Source organism: Zea mays, chromosome 10 (genome assembly GCF_902167145.1).
Source record: "Zea mays cultivar B73 chromosome 10, Zm-B73-REFERENCE-NAM-5.0, whole genome shotgun sequence".
Classification (NCBI taxonomy): Eukaryota; Viridiplantae; Streptophyta; class Magnoliopsida; order Poales; family Poaceae; genus Zea; species Zea mays.
The window spans coordinates 147,133,566-147,149,976 of record NC_050105.1 but is presented as its reverse complement, the minus strand read 5'-3'; positions in this window follow the sequence as shown (position 1 = coordinate 147,149,976).

The following is a 16,411-nucleotide window of genomic DNA, read 5'->3' as shown; positions in this document are numbered from 1 at the left end:
TTAAGCTTGGTTTATACGCTGACGGGTTCGGGCCGGCACGATGTTTATTTTCGAGCTGGGCTTAACGGGCCGGCCCGACACGGCTGAGCCCATCTCATGCCGGGCTCGTTCAGAGAATTGAGCCCATCGGTCAGTCCGGCCCGGTATAATTATTTGGGCCTAACAATGCCGTCTTTAAATAGACTGTGCTTCAAAGGGTTCGGGCCGGGCCGGCAGCCTGTTTGGACATCTCTAGTTGAAGCCAACTTATAGTCGGGTTTTTGGTTTTGGTCTCATATGGCCTACGCTTCATCCATCGGTTTTTGACACTGCAATCATTTTATCTGTTGTTGCTGGCCATGACATGATGGACATGGACTCAACCTTGCACTCATGTCATGCTTTGATTTGGTTGCTAGTAATTGCATTAATATGGTCTGATAGGGATGACTTTTGCACCTGACTTGTTTTGCTATGGTTCGAAAAACAGTCATAGTATAACAAGCATTTTTTTTTGCTATGGTTCGAAAACAAATCATAGTATAACATTCAGAAATGACTAGAAACAGGTGTCAGCAGGATTATACTATTCTGTCCAATACCCTCATATATGGAGTTGATTTAATCCATTTATATCATTAAAACTATGTGGCAGTCTTGTATATTTGGCAACAACCCTTAAATTGATTTTATCCTTCTTCGGTTCTACTTTGCAACTGGATCATGATCCATTACTGATCTGGGGCAAGCAGGAAGGCAGAACATCGAAGTTTGGTTCATTTCTATTTGATCTCTTGTGTCACCTTTTCAGGTTGTTCATCGGAGTTGGTCTCCCTAGATTTACTAGAATCAAAACCATTAAATGGTTTGAGAATTGGGATTATACAAGAAACTCCTGGAGAAGGTGTTGCCAATGGAGTTGTATCATCAATCAAGGGTGCTGCTTCACACCTGGAGCATTTGGGATCTGTGGTGGAAGAGGTTCGTTACTTTCCACTATCTCAAATAAATAGTAAAAAGGCATGTCTTTTCAACGGGATTCTTGAAACAATATTAACTGAACTTTTGTCTCTATTGTATTTCAGGTTTCACTGCCTTTCATTTTCTCTTGGCTTATTACCAGCATATTACATACTAGCCTCATGCCCTCATCTGAAGCTTCTTCTAATCTGTCACACTATGATGGTATCAGGTGATCTTGAATTCTTGCTGTAGCTAAACCCTATTATTTCCCCTGTATTTTTCGAAGTACCATATGATTTATACAGTGGAGTACTGTTTTCAGGTATGGAAGACAGGTTTCAGCTGATGACTTGAATGAGCTTTCTGGAGAGTCCCGGGCTAATGGTTTGGGTCATGAGTCGACTTATATTCTCAGTTACAGTTAGGAGTGATAATGGATTGTGATCAAAATGCTTCTTCATAAAATGGTAGAGTGCTAAATAAATTTTAGTTCAAAAATAAATAGAAATATGGTCCGGTCTTAATTCGATTTGATCCTTAAATTTTATAGTATAAAATTTAGAGCTCATTGTCACCCCTAGTTACAATATACCATACTCCACTACTCATCAGTTGACTTTTCAATATTTATTCATGATGTCTTTAAATGTAGTCGTGTAGCTTAGCAAAGTGGTCAATCTGAGGGGCTGTCACATTGCGTAGAAATTGTCGGGGACCATAATTAGGGGTACCCTCAAGACGCCTAATTCTCAGCTGGTAACCCCCATCAGCATAAAGCTGCAAAGGCCTGATGGGCACGATTAAGTCAGGGATCAGTCCACACGAGTGACTCGATCACGCTTCACCCGAGCCTAGCCTCGGCCGAAGGCAGCCGACCTCGAGAGACTTCCGTCTCGCCCGAGGCCCCCCTTTTTATGGCGGACACATCACCGGCTTGCCCAAGGCCTTGGCTTCGCTCAGAAGCAACCTTGACTAAATCACCACACCGACTGACCAAATTGCAGGGGCATTTAACGCAAAGGTGGCCTGACACCTCTATCCTGACACGCGCCCCCGGCAGAGCCGAGGTGACCGCCGTCACTCCACCGCTCCACTGGCCAGTCTGACAGAAGGACAGCGCCACCTGCGCCACTCCGACTGCAGTGCCACTCGACAGAGTGAGTCTGACAGGCAATCAGGCCTTGCCAAGGGCGCCACGACGAACTCCGCTCCGCCCGACCCCAGGGCTCGGACTCGGGCTAAGACCCGGAAGACGGCGAACTCCGCTCCGCCCGACCCCAGGGCTCGGACTCGGGCTAAGACCCGGAAGACGGCGAACTCCGCTCCGCCCGACCCCAGGGCTCGGACTCGGGCTAAGACCCGGAAGACGGCGAACTCCGCTCCGCCCGACCCCAGGGCTCGGACTCGGGCTAAGACCCGGAAGACGGCGAACTCCGCTCCGCCCGACCCCAGGGCTCGGACTCGGGCTAAGACCCGGAAGACGACGAACCCCGCTCCGCCCGACCCCAGGGCTCGGACTCCGCCCTGGCCTTGGCCGAACGACCTCCGCCTCGCCCGACCCCTTGGCTCGGGCTCGGCCACGGCAACTAAAGGCAAGACTCAACCTTGGCTTCGGAGGAAACCCCACGTCGCCCTGCCTAGAGCACAGACCGCCACGTCAACAGGAAACGTCATCATCATCCTACCCCGAATCGACTCGGGTCACGGAGAACAAGACCGGCGTCTCGTCCGGCCAGCTCCGCCAGAGGGGCAATGATGGCGCTCCACGAGCTCTATGACGACGGCGGCCCCCAGCTCTCTTACGGCAGCAGGACAACGTCAGCAGGGACTCGACCGCTCCAACAGCTGTCCCTCCATTAGGCTCCGCCGCTCCTCCGATAGCCACGACATCACGCCAGCAGGATGCCCAGATCTCTCCGGCTGCCACATCGGCATGTACCTAGGGCACTAGCTCTCCCTCCGCTAGACACGTAGCACTCTGCTACATCCCCATTGTACACCTGGGTCCTCTCCTTACGACTATAAAAGGAAGGACCAGGGCCTTCTCAGAGAAGGTTGGCCGCACGGGACCGAGGACGGGACAGGCGCTCTCTTGGGGCCGCTCGCTTCCCTCACCCGCGTGGACGCTTGTAACCCCCCTACTGCAAGCGCACCCGACCTGGGCGCGGGACGAACACGAAGGCCGCGGGACTTCCACCTCTCTCACGCTCGGCTCCGGCCGCCTCGCCTCTCCCCCCTCCGCGCTCGCCCACGCGCTCGACCCATCTGGGCTGGGGCACGCAGCACACTCACTCGTCGGCTTAGGGACCCCCCTGTCTCGAAACGCCGACAGTTGGCGCGCCAGGTAGGGGCCTGCTGCGTGCTGACGAATAGCTCCCCGTCAAGCTCCAGATGGGCAGTCTCCAGCAACCTCTCCGGCCCGGGACGGTGCTTCGTTTCGGGGCTCTCGAGTTCATGTCCTTCGACGGCAGCTACGACATGATACTTCTTCCACCGCCGTGCGACCACGACAATGGCGGCCGACAACCCGCCCGCCGGCGGCGGAATCGACGACGTCTTCCCCGCGTGGTGGAAGAGCTATATTCGGGCTTGCTCCGTTCTCTCCCCCGCCAACGGAGGGGAAGGCGGAGCCGTCAAGGCCAGACGGGAGGCCGCGCTTCGTCAGCCGTCGAGCGAATCGACGCCCCCGACGCCCCGACGGGAGGCACGCCGGACGTCGACCTCGTGTTCGAGACGGAGGCGAGCGCCGTCCCCCCGCGGCACGCTGACCCTGAGCAAGAAGACGACGCCGGCGCGCTCGCGGAAAGCCTGCAGGACGTCGCCCTCGAACCAGAGATGACAGCGCAACCAGTCCCCGATGTGACTACGTCGCTCCTCGTCGACCAAAAGGTAACGACTAACTCCCATCTTGCGTCATTTCGACTCGGCCTCCACCCGCCAAACGACCTCGATTTGGCGGGCGCTCTCATTGAGGCGAGTGCAACCCCACTGAGGTTCTGTATGCGGTCGCCTTGGGACCGACTGACGGACGTCTCGACCTACGGGCCCTCTGGGTCCGAGGAAGATGACGACCCCAGCATCGGTTGGGATTTCTCCGGACTTGGCAACCCCAGTGCCGTGCGGGACTTCATGGCCGCATGTGACTACTGTCTGTCCGACTGTTCCGATGGAAGCCGCAGCCTTGGCGACGAGAGCTGCGGCCCAAGCCGCGAATGTTTCCACATCGAGCTAGGGAATCCCACCGAAGGCAACCATCTTGGCATGCCGGAGGATGGTGATCTCCCTAGGCCGGTGCCTCGCGCCGACATCCCACGGGAGCTAGCTGTGGTCCCCGCTCCGGCGGGGGGTTACGACCCACAACTCGAGCAAGTCCGCGAGGCGCAGGCCAGGCTCAACGAGGGAACGGGAGCGCTTGAGCCGATCCGTCGGGACGTCGGACAGGCATGGGTGGGCCAACCCCTGGCCGGAGAAATACGTCATCTGCCCCAAGGTCTCCAGCACCGCGTCGCCAACGACGTCAGGATCAGGCCGCCGCCCGCATCCAGCGGGGTCGGTCAGAACCTGGCAACCGCAGCAATGCTCATCCGCGCGATGCCGGAGCCGTCAACCACCGAGGGTCGGCGGATCCAGGGAGAACTCAAGAATCTCCTGGAAGGCGCCACGGCCCGGCGGGCCGAGAGCACTGCATCCCGAAGGCAAGGATATCCCTCGGAACCTCATGCCGCGACTTCCCGATTCATGCGGGAAGCCTCGGTCTACACCGGACGCACGCGCAACACCGCGCCTGCGGCCCCGGGCCACCTCGGCAACGAGCACCATCGACGCGACCGTCGGGCCCACCTCGACGAACGGGTGCGCCGAGGCTATCACCCCAGGCGTGGGGGACGTTACGACAGCGGGGAGGATCGGAGTCCTTCGCCCGAACCACCCGGTCCGCAGGCTTTCAGTCGGGCCATCCGACGGGCGCCATTCCCGACCCGGTTCCGACCCCCGACTACTATCGTAAAGTACTCGGGAGAAACGAGACCGAAGCTGTGGCTCGCGGACTACCGCCTTGCCTGCCAACTGGGTGGAACGGACGACGACAACCTCATCATCCGCAACCTCCCCCTGTTCCTCTCCGACACTGCTCGTGCCTGGTTGGAGCACCTGCCTCCGGGGCAGATTTCCAACTGGGACGACTTGGTCCAAGCCTTCGCTGGCAATTTCCAGGGCACATACGTGCGCCCCGGGAATTCCTGGGACCTTCGAAGCTGCCGGCAACAGCCGGGGGAGTCGCTCCGGGACTACATCCGGCGATTCTCGAAGCAGCGCACCGAGCTGCCCAACATCACCGACTCGGATGTCATCGGCGCGTTCCTCGCCGGCACCACTTGCCGCGACCTGGTGAGCAAGCTGGGTCGCAAAACCCCCACCAGGGCGAGCGAGCTGATGGACATCGCCACCAAATTCGCCTCTGGCCAGGAGGCAGTCGAGGCTATCTTCCGAAAGGACAAGCAGCCCCAGGGCCGCCCATCGGAAGAAGCCCCCGAGGCGTCTGCTCCGCGCGGCGCCAAGAAGAAAGGCAAGAAGAAGTCGCAATCGAAACGCGACGCCGCCGACGCGGACCTTGTCGCCGCCGCCGAGTATAAGAACCCTCGGAAGCCCCCCGGAGGTGCAAACCTCTTCGACAAGATGCTCAAGGAGCCGTGCCCCTACCATCAGGGGCCCGTCAAGCACACCCTCGAGGAGTGCGTTATGCTTCGGCGTCATTTCCACAGGGCCGGGCCACCCGCCGAGGGTGGCAGGGCCCACGACGACGACAAGAACGAAGATCACCCAGCAGGGGGGTTCCCCGAGGTCCGCGACTGCTACATGATCTATGGAGGGCATGCGGCGAGTACCTCGGCTCGGCACCGCAAGCAAGAGCGCCGGGAGGTCTGCTCGGTGAAGGTGGCGGTGCCAGTCTACCTAGACTGGTCCGACAAGCCCATCACTTTCGACCGGGCCGACCACCCCGACCATGTGCCAAGCCCGGGGAAATACCCGCTCGTCGTCGACCCCGTTGTCGGCGATGTCAGGCTCACCAAGGTCCTGATGGACGGGGGCAGCTGCCTCAACATCATCTACGCCGAGACCCTCAAGCTCCTGCGCGTCGATCCGTCCTCCGTCCGAGCAGGCGCTGCGCCCTTCCACGGGATCATCCCTGGGAAGCGCGTCCAGCCCCTCGGGCGACTCGACCTCCCAGTCTGCTTCGGGACACCCTCCAACTTCCGAAGGGAGACCCTGACGTTCGAAGTGGTCGGGTTCCGAGGAACCTACCACGCCGTGCTAGGGAGGCCATGCTACGCGAAGTTCATGGCCGTCCCCAACTACACCTACCTGAAGCTCAAGATGCCGGGCCCCAACGGGGTCATCACTGTCGGCCCCACGTACAAACACGCGTTCGAATGCGACGTGGAGTGCGTGGAGTACGCCGAGGCCCTCGCCGAGTCCGAGGCCCTCATCGCCGACCTGGAGAACCTCTCCAAGGAGGTCCCAGACGTGAAGCGCCATGCCGGCAACTTCGAGCCAGCGGAGACGGTCAAGGCCGTCCCCCTCGACCCCAGTGGCGACACCACCAAGCAGATCCGGATCGGCTCCGGGCTCGACCCCAAATAGGAAGCAGTGCTCGTCGACTTTCTCCGCGCGAACGCCGACGTCTTTGCGTGGAGTCCCTCGGACATGCCCGGCATACCGAGGGATGTCGCCGAGCACTCGCTGGATATTCAGGCCGGAGCCCGACCCGTCAGACAGCCTCTGCGCCGATTCGACGAGGAGAAGCGCAGAGCGATTGGCGAAGAGATCCACAAGCTAATGGCGGCAGGGTTCATCAAAGAGGTATTCCATCCCGAATGGCTTGTCAACCCTGTGCTTGTGAGGAAGAAAGGGGGGAAATGGCGGATGTGTGTAGACTACACTGGTCTCAACAAAGCATGTCCGAAGGTTCCCTACCCTCTGCCTCGCATCGACCAAATCGTGGATTCCACTGCTGGGTGCGAAACCCTGTCCTTCCTCGATGCCTACTCAGGGTATCACCAGATCCGAATGAAAGAGTCCGACCAGCTCGCGACTTCTTTCATCACGCCGTTCGGCATGTACTGCTATGTCACCATGCCGTTCGGCTTGAGGAATGCAGGTGCGACGTACCAGCGGTGCATGAACCATGTGTTCGGCGAACACATCGGTCGCACGGTCGAGGCCTACGTCGATGACATCGTAGTCAAGACTCGGAAGGCTTCCGACCTCCTCTCCGACCTTGAAGTGACATTCCGGTGTCTCAAGGCGAAAGGAGTCAAGCTCAATCCTGAGAAGTGTGTCTTCGGGGTGCCCCGAGGCATGCTCCTAGGTTTCATCGTCTCCGAGCGAGGCATCGAGGCCAACCCGGAGAAGATCGCGGCCATCACCAGCATGGGACCCATCAAGGACTTAAAAGGGGTACAGAGGGTCATGGGATGCCTCGCGGCCCTGAGCCGCTTCATCTCACGCCTCGGCGAAAGAGGTCTGCCTCTGTACCGCCTCTTAAGGAAGGCCGAATGTTTCGCTTGGACCCCTGAGGCCGAGGAAGCCCTCGACAACCTGAAGGCACTCCTTACAAAGGCGCCGGTCTTGGTGCCGCCGGCGGGCGGAGAAGTCCTCTTGGTCTACGTTGCCGCGACCACTCAGGTGGTTAGCGCCGCGATTGTGGTCGAGAGGCAGGAGGAAGGGCATACATTGCCCGTTCAGAGGCCGGTCTACTTCATCAGCGAAGTGCTGTCCGAGACCAAGATCCGCTACCCACAAGTTCAAAAGCTGCTGTACGCTGTGATCCTGACAAGGCGGAAGCTACGACACTACTTCGAGTCCCATCTGGTGACTGTGGTGTCATCCTTCCCCCTGGGGGAGATCATCCAGTGCCGAGAGGCCTCGGGCAGAATCGCAAAGTGGGCGGTGGAGATCATGGGCGAAACGATCTCGTTCGCCCCTCGGAAGGACATCAAGTCCCAAGCGTTGGTGGATTTCATGGCCGAATGGGTCGATACCCAACTACCAACGACTCCGATCCAACCGGAGCTCTGGACCATGTTTTTCGACGGGTCGCTGATGAAGACGGGGGCCGGTGCGGGCCTGCTCTTCATCTCGCCCCTCGGAAAGCACTTGCGCTACGTGCTGCGCCTCCACTTCCCGGCGTCCAACAATGTGGCCGAGTACGAAGCTCTGGTCAACGGATTGCGGATCGCCATCGAGCTAGGGGTCAGACGCCTCGACGCCCGCGGTGATTCGCAGCTCGTCATCGACCAAGTCATGAAGAACTCCCACTGCCGCGACCCGAAGATGGAGGCCTACTGCGACGAGGTTCGGCGCCTGGAAGACAAGTTCTTCGGGCTCGAGCTCAACCACATCGCTCGGCGCTACAACGAAACCGCAGACGAGCTGGCGAAGATAGCCACGGGGCGAACGACAGTCCCCCCGGACGTCTTCTCCCGGGACCTGCATCAACCCTCCGTCAAGCTCGACGACGCGCCCGAGCCCGAGGTACCCTCGGCTCAGCCCGAGATACCCTCGGCTCGGCCCGAGGTACCCTCGGCTCAGCCCGAGGTACCCTCGGCTCAGCCCGAGGTACCCTCGGCTCAGCCCGAGGTACCCTCGGCTCAGCCCGAGGAAACCTCGGGCCGGCCCGAGGTACCTTCGGCCCCCGAAGGCGGGGCATTGAACATCGAGGAAGAGCAGAGCGGGGCCACGCCAGACCAAGATTGGCAGGCCCCGTACCTGCAATATCTCCGTCGAGGAGAGCTACCCCTCGACCAAGTCGAGGCTCGGCGGGTAGCGCGACGCGCCAAGTCATTCGTCTTGCTGGGCGACAAAGAGGAGCTCTACCATCGCAGCCCCTCGGGCATCCTCCAGCGATGCATCTCCATCGCCGAAGGCCGGGAACTGCTGCAAGAAGTACACTCGGGGGCTTGCGGCCACCACGCAGCACCCCGAGCCCTTGTTGGAAATGCTTTCCGGCAAGGCTTCTACTGGCCAACGGCGGTGGCTGACACCACTAGAATTGTCCGCACCTGCGAAGGGTGCCAATTCTATGCGAAGCGGACGCACCTGCCCGCTCAGGCTCTGCAGACAATACCCATCACCTGGCCCTTCGCTGTATGGGGTCTGGACCTCGTCGGCCCCTTGCAGAAGGCGCCCGGGGGCTACACGCACCTGCTGGTCGCCATCGACAAATTCTCCAAGTGGATCGAGGTCCGACCTCTGAACAGCATCAGGTCCGAGCAGGCGGTGGCATTCTTCACCAACATCATCCATCGCTTCGGGGTCCCAAACTCCATCATCACCGACAATGGCACCCAGTTCACCGGCAAAAAATTCTTGGATTTTTGCGAGGATCACCATATCCGGGTGGACTGGGCCGCCGTGGCTCATCCCATGTCGAATGGGCAAGTAGAGCGTGCCAACGGCATGATTCTACAAGGGCTCAAGCCTCGGATCTACAACGACCTCAACAAGTTCGGCAGGCGATGGATGAAGGAACTCCCCTCGGTGGTCTGGAGCCTAAGGACGACGCCGAGTCGTGCCACGGGCTTCACGCCGTTTTTCCTGGTCTACGGGGCTGAAGCTATCTTGCCCACTGACCTGGAATACGGCTCCCCGAGGGCGAGGGCATACACCGAACAAAGTAACCAAGCTAGCCGAGGGGAATCGCTGGACCAGCTGGAGGAAGCTCGGGACAGGGCTTTGCTACACTCGGCGCGGTATCAACAGTCCTTGCGACGCTACCACGCCCGAGGGGTCCGGTCCCGAGAACTCCAGGTGGGCGACCTGGTGCTTCGGCTGCGACAAGATGCCCGAGGGAGGCACAAGCTCACGCCCCCCTGGGAAGGGCCATTCGTCGTCGCCAAAGTTCTGAAGCCCGGAACATACAAGCTGGCCAACAATCAAGGCGAGATCTACGGCAACGCTTGGAACATCAAACAGCTACGTCGCTTCTACCCTTAAGATGTTTTCAAGTTGTCCATATACCTCGCACCTACGCAAAGTTTAGTTGTCAAGGAAGGGTCGGCCTAGCCCCGGCAAAGCCCGACCCTCCCTCGGGGGCTAAAAGGGGGGAGACCCCCTCTGCGTCGAATTTTTCCTCGAAAAAGGATCTCTTTTTAGCAGGGTTTCTTCCGTGCCTCTTGACTACTTCGGAAAGCGGATCCTGGAAACGACGAGGTACACGTAAGCAGCCAAGGCTGACCGAGCCGAGGGACTCCTACGCCTCCGGGATACGGATACCTCACTCGTCCCTTTCTGCGATAAGTAACTTGCGCTCGGGTAAAGCGACTCCGTGGACCGAACGAGTCATCACGTTCGGAAGCTCTCCTGCCGAAGCAGTCCTTCAAGCTTTCCCGACTAAGTCGGGGACAGGGCCTCATGGACGGGTGAAAGTACGCGTAAGTGGCAAGGCCGACCGAGCCGAGAGATTCCCACGCCTCTGGGATACGGATACCTCACTCGTCCCTTCCGCGAAAAGCAACTCTTGCTCACACAAACGTCCCTGTTACCGACAGAGTCCAGATGCTCGAAGCAGGAGGAAAAAAGACGCAGCTTCGCAAGCGCGGCGAGGGCGTGTTCTTCTGGCCTCGGCGGCCGCAGAAAGCGCACGCTACAAGATGATCTGATCCTGCAGGCTCGGGTCTTCACGCCGAAGGGAGCCGTAGCACCCTCGGCATCGACGACGTCTACAGCAAAACCCGACCCAGCCTCGGGCGGCGCCGAGGTCCAGGGGCTCCTCCAGGGATCCGGCCCGAGCAGGCGGCTCAACCGGTTACCCCTGAGGCCTCGAGCAACCGGCTTCCAAGGGCGCTAGCCCGATCCGAGGCCTCGACTGACCGACTTGGGCGTCGGCTCCGCTGACGGGCAATACGGCTAGGCTCCGGCCAACCAGGTTCCCCATTCTCGAGTCAACTCCGCCTCTGTTCATACTGATATCGCTACCCCCGGCCTCGATCCACCAAAGGGCGGCCGAGGGGTCTCTTCAACTAAGCTAGAGGAGCCTCACATAACAAGGCCGAACGGGCCGAGGGATTCCTACGCCTCCGGGATACGGATACCTCACCCGTCACCTTGACACAGGGGCAACTCATGCTTGGTAAAGCGGTTCAGATAATCAAACAGGCGAGACTTAGTGCTCGGAAATGAGGAAAAACCACGGCTCCGTGCCAAAATTACATACACGTTCAGGCCTCGACAGCCACAATGAACGAACTCACTGGCATTCGAAGTGCCATTACAAACGGAACTCCGGTTCCCCCTCCGCAGGTACGAACAACCCCACTCCGAGGGGGAAGGCCTGCGGAGCAACGGAAGACCGACGAACGGCGCGCCGTCACCTGCTCCAGCAGTGGCGACGACGGCGACTTCTGCTCCGGGGGGCCGAACAGCGGCAACGCTGACCTCAGGGTGGATGCCGCTGTCAGGAGGCCCCCGCCCGTGCCAAAACTCGTGAGGCAAGGACGGGCAGAAGGCCGTAGAAGTTGGAGGTCAGCCCGTGGCCGGTCCCGGCCGCCGCGCCGGCGGAAGAACCTCTTCCGGCTGCCGTGGCAGACGCCGACGCCGCAAGGGGCCCCGAAGCCACTCGCGGCTGAAGACCAGGCACGCTGCAGCTGCCGGACGCCACGGGCAATGCCCGCTTCTCCCCCCATCACTGAGTGAAGGAGCGGGCCACCGCCCACGCAGGGGCCGACCCCAACTCGGCACTCTCCCCTCCCCAGCCTTGGTGATGAAAATCCTTGAGGCTGAGGAAGGGGCAGAGGCCGCAGCCCGGCTCGCTTTCCCCCACCATCAAGCTGGAGGTCGCCATCTCGGGTGACCGCCGGTGAAGGGGTGCGACCGGGCTGCGTGATGAAAATCCTTGAAGCCGAACGATGGCTGAGAGGTACCAACTCCCATGGAGTTGCGTTCCTCCAACGAGGAGGCGGAAAGGCGGCGGATATCCCCCATCCGGGGGCTCGGAAGACGGGAAGACCCGGCGCTTAAGGGAGGAAGAAGACATGGTTGCCTTACGAAAGGAGCCTCCCTCCTTTTAAAGGCAACTCCCCCTACGTGCGCCCCCAGGCGCCGCGGGCCGAGTCTTCTCCAACACGCTCCAAGGCCCTCCCCTGCGACTCGGGGGCTGGGTCCCGCATGTCATGCAAGCCGGCTCAGGGCAGAAGAAGCCAAACCACCGCGCATGGTGCGCACGACCGTCCAGCGGTTACAGGCGACCCCCCATTTTCGCCCAGACTAACGGGCAGAAGGGGCGGGCAGCCATGCAGGCGGCATGCAACCGCGCCAGATGGACGCGCTTCTCCGACTTCTGACACGCCAGCTTGGAACCCAGGCCCACGCGTCGAGCAACCGACACGCCAGTTGCTGCATGCAAGCAACCGCACCGCCACTTGTGCCACCATCGCGCCTCTTCGGTTGCGAAGCCTATGCCACGACTCGAGGCGACCCAACAGCGCCAGACTGGCGCGTCGGTCAAAGCGACCGAAAGTGGGCCGGCAGTAATAGCGGTGGCAGGCGGGCGGGCGCAGCGGTCACGTCGTCAGCCAGGCTCACGTCCCATCCTGAGACAGCAAGAGAGCCTCCTCTCACGGCGTGAAGACGGTGCACCCGTGACCCGTTCCTCGAACGGATCACCCGCGCGCAACGGCCGCCCCGCCAACCACTCGCCCCGTCGCATTAACTCCGCGGCAGGACACGCGGCGCCTCTGGTAGGAGGAGCGCGCGACGCTTCACCTTCGCCGTAATAACCGCTTCAGAAAAGGTACGCCACGTCGTCCGATTTCGTATCCTTTTCCGTTTTCCTCTTTCTCTATCTCTTGCAACAGGGACCGGGGAAGGGGGATACCCCGAAAGGGATCCTTCTCCGCGAAGGAACCGGGCTCCGAGCCCCCCATTACTGATCAGGGGTTTGAAGGCTGGCCCCCCAAGGGTTCAACAGCCGCCTCAGATCGCGTGGGCCCGACACCCACTACTGGTCAGGGGTTCGAAGGCCAGCCCCCCGAAGGGCTCCATGGCCGCCTCAGGCTACTCGGGCTCCGCGCCCATTACTGATCAGGGGTTCGAAGGCTGGCCCCCGAAGGGTTCACAGTCGCCTCAGACACCGAGCGAGGGATGACCAGGGGTACGTTCGATACATAACCGAGGCTCGGGCTGCGCTCCCGAGGTACCCTAGGACATTTCCGAGACCAGCGGGAACGATCTTGTAACGGAATCCCATCGGAGGGAGGCATCGAGCCCTCGGACCCCGTCGCCAGGGGACCGGGTCCGGCAAATCACCCGCAGGTACTTTTGGGCGTGCCTCTGGGCCCCTAGCCGACCCCCAACGAACGGGGCACGGACGTCCACTCGGATTACCCGCTTGCAGCTCACCGGAGACACCATGTTCGGTGCCCATCGAGGGTAACATGGCGCACTCCCCCCCTCCTCCTTGCGGAAAGGCGACGAAGGGGCGTATGTAAAAAGCCGAGTCTGTCCCTGATCGTCCTCTCGCCCTGTGCAGAGGCTCGGGGGCTGCTCTCGCAAAAACCGGCTCCGGCCAAATCGTTGACAGCGTCAACATACCAGCCCGAGAGCTTGGGCCCCGACCGTGCACCCGGGCTACGGCCAGTTCGCATGAGGGAACGACCAGACCAGCCGAAGCGTTAAGCGAAGTATTAAGACCTCGAAGGAGTGTAACCACTCCTCCGAGGCCTCGGGGGCTACACCCGGCGGGTGCGCTCGCGCGCACCCACCGGAACGAAATGCAACCGAGAAAGGCTGGTCCCCTTGCAAAAAAGTGCGACAAAAGCCTCCAAGCGAGTGCTAACACTCCCTTCGAGGCTCGGGGGCTACTGTCGGGGACCATAATTAGGGGTACCCTCAAGACGCCTAATTCTCAGCTGGTAACCCCCATCAGCATAAAGCTGCAAAGGCCTGATGGGCACGATTAAGTCAGGGATCAGTCCACACGAGTGACTCGATCACGCTTCACCCGAGCCTAGCCTCGGCCGAAGGCAGCCGACCTCGAGAGACTTCCGTCTCGCCCGAGGCCCCCCTTTTTATGGCGGACACATCACCGGCTTGCCCAAGGCCTTGGCTTCGCTCAGAAGCAACCTTGACTAAATCACCACACCGACTGACCAAATTGCAGGGGCATTTAACGCAAAGGTGGCCTGACACCTCTATCCTGACACGCGCCCCCGGCAGAGCCGAGGTGACCGCCGTCACTCCACCGCTCCACTGGCCAGTCTGACAGAAGGACAGCGCCACCTGCGCCACTCCGACTGCAGTGCCACTCGACAGAGTGAGTCTGACAGGCAATCAGGCCTTGCCAAGGGCGCCACGACGAACTCCGCTCCGCCCGACCCCAGGGCTCGGACTCGGGCTAAGACCCGGAAGACGGTGAACTCCGCTCCGCCCGACCCCAGGGCTCGGACTCGGGCTAAGACCCGGAAGACGGCGAACTCCGCTCCGCCCGACCCCAGGGCTCGGACTCGGGCTAAGACCCGGAAGACGGCGAACTCCGCTCCGCCCGACCCCAGGGCTCGGACTCGGGCTAAGACCCGGAAGACGGCGAACTCCGCTCCGCCCGACCCCAGGGCTCGGACTCGGGCTAAGACCCGGAAGACGGCGAACTCCGCTCCGCCCGACCCCAGGGCTCGGACTCGGGCTAAGACCCGGAAGACGGCGAACTCCGCTCCGCCCGACCCCAGGGCTCGGACTCGGGCTAAGACCCGGAAGACGACGAACCCCGCTCCGCCCGACCCCAGGGCTCGGACTCCGCCCTGGCCTCGGCCGAACGACCTCCGCCTCGCCCGACCCCTTGGCTCGGGCTCGGCCACGGCAACTAAAGGCAAGACTCAACCTTGGCTTCGGAGGAAACCCCACGTCGCCCTGCCTAGAGCACAGACCGCCACGTCAACAGGAAACGTCATCATCATCCTACCCCGAATCGACTCGGGTCACGGAGAACAAGACCGGCGTCTCGTCCGGCCAGCTCCGCCAGAGGGGCAATGATGGCGCTCCACGAGCTCTATGACGACGGCGGCCCCCAGCTCTCTTACGGCAGCAGGACAACGTCAGCAGGGACTCGACCGCTCCAACAGCTGTCCCTCCATTAGGCTCCGCCGCTCCTCCGATAGCCACGACATCACGCCAGCAGGATGCCCAGATCTCTCCGGCTGCCACATCGGCATGTACCTAGGGCACTAGCTCTCCCTCCGCTAGACACGTAGCACTCTGCTACATCCCCATTGTACACCTGGGTCCTCTCCTTACGACTATAAAAGGAAGGACCAGGGCCTTCTCAGAGAAGGTTGGCCGCACGGGACCGAGGACGGGACAGGCGCTCTCTTGGGGCCGCTCGCTTCCCTCACCCGCGTGGACGCTTGTAACCCCCCTACTGCAAGCGCACCCGACCTGGGCGCGGGACGAACACGAAGGCCGCGGGACTTCCACCTCTCTCACGCTCGGCTCCGGCCGCCTCGCCTCTCCCCCCTCCGCGCTCGCCCACGCGCTCGACCCATCTGAGCTGGGGCACGCAGCACACTCACTCGTCGGCTTAGGGACCCCCCTGTCTCGAAACGCCGACAGAAATGCACCACATGTTCCCATTGGTCATCGCAGCTCAGGGGATTAGTCATGCTGTACATAGATTTAGACCGACTTCTTTTGCTTTTTTAATATTTTAATGATACTGTATGGGCACTACATCTTGAGTATTACAATGAACAAACAACAGTTATGCGCTCCACTCCATTTGCAAAGAAGATAAATCCGTAGCTTAGAAAACATATCTCGTTCCTCGTTAAACAAATCTTTTGGAATTAAAAACAGATTTGGCTATTGTAAAACATAGAATCTTTGCTCGTAGAGTTGGTGTTAATTGTGAGACAGCGATGACACCCATGTGATGTACAGCAGCAATCAGCACATTGCATACTACACATCATTTTACAGCGCCAGAACGGTTGATGATTTTGTATCAACGTTGGTTGGTTTTTTTTATCGAGTGTCATGTTTTGTCCCTGACGACGAGGCGAGTGTTGCAGGCTCCGTCACCAGTAAGCGCATGAAGGAATCCTATTTTTATCAACTCGTAACGACATTACGCCAACTATGCATTCCCATGGTCATGCTCGAAATATTCAAGCATCGTCCTTCTGGCTGGAGCTGGATGCATGGTGTGCAAGTGATGACCTGGCCACCTTCTTCCCTGCCCTCTTCATTCACGCCCGTGTACAAGACATCAGCGTCCACGAACTCATCGGGCAGGGACTGCCCTCGTCGTTCCATCCAAGGACACCTCTCCCCCTCATTGTAAAACTTGCTGTCTGGGATCCTACTCACCGACGCCCCTGATGTGCGACACTGCTCGGCTGCAGACCACGCTGGACGTCTCCAAATGAATACCATCTACTCATGATCGTGTAAGGGGTTCTGCTGGTATCCGAGATAAAATTAT